At 42.3% G+C, this 888-nt stretch overlaps 1 pseudogene; it reads right to left on the minus strand.

Moving 5' to 3' along the window:
- Window positions 1-324: 324 nt before the first annotated feature.
- On the minus strand, window positions 325-687 carry LOC149139042 (BTB/POZ and MATH domain-containing protein 5 pseudogene; annotated as a pseudogene).
- Between the last annotated feature and the right edge of the window lie 201 nt (window positions 688-888).

Consider the following 888-nt stretch of genomic DNA (forward strand, 5'->3'; position numbering starts at 1 on the left):
TAAAAAGGAAGAAACTCACCTTCTTCAAATGGCGGTGCTTGGCAAGAGCCGAGTTAGTCATAATAAAAGTTGCTACAGCCAGAAATGTGTAGCCAGCAACTGTCCGTGTTGTGATATTGAATCCCAAACATTGATAGATCTCAGCTAAAACGAGTTTATGGGCATGAAATTTCTCCCCACCCACATCAAAAATTACATCTGAGGTTTCTTGATTTTCTAAAACTGCACCAAAGTGTAAACCTAACTCTGATTCAGGAACAGCTAGCGAGTGCAACCTAGTGTATTAGGTGGTAGACTCCACAACACCTACTTTGCAACTTAATATCAAGCAATCATCCTTGAGGTAATTGGATTTTCAAGTGCAGCCTGTTTGCGGAACCGTCCATAACCCCACATGCTTCCTCGATGCTTAAGAGTGTAATTCGCTCTCTCTAGCCCCTGGCTCAAATGAGCGTCGAACGTATTATGCTCGCCCTTCCGGCTTTGATCCACCAACGTTAATTTGAAGACAACACAATCCTTCATGCCCTCATTGGCCAGCACGATGAAAGCCAAAACATAAAGCGAATTGTGTTGTGCACTCTTGCTATCAGGGTAGAAATAAATAGCCCACTGATAACCTCCCATGGTGAAAATCTCACTGGAAATGTTCGTTCCCATGCCCATGCCCTTTGCCAGAAATTTCATGCCCATAAATATTTAAGAGCATTATTTGTTGTTACACTTATCTTAAGCAATTGATTGCAGATTGAAGTATTAACAAAGAAGAGACTCACCTTCTTCAAATGGCGGTGCTTGGCAAGAGCCCAGTTAGTCATAATAAAAGTTGCTACAGCCAGAAAGGTGTAGCCAGCAACTGTCTGTGTTGCGATATTGAATCCCAACCAT

Source organism: Pinus tabuliformis, chromosome X, assembly GCF_031772625.1.
Source record: "Pinus tabuliformis cultivar Carrire ecotype Pingquan chromosome X, CPIR1, whole genome shotgun sequence".
NCBI lineage: Eukaryota > Viridiplantae > Streptophyta > Pinopsida > Pinales > Pinaceae > Pinus > Pinus tabuliformis.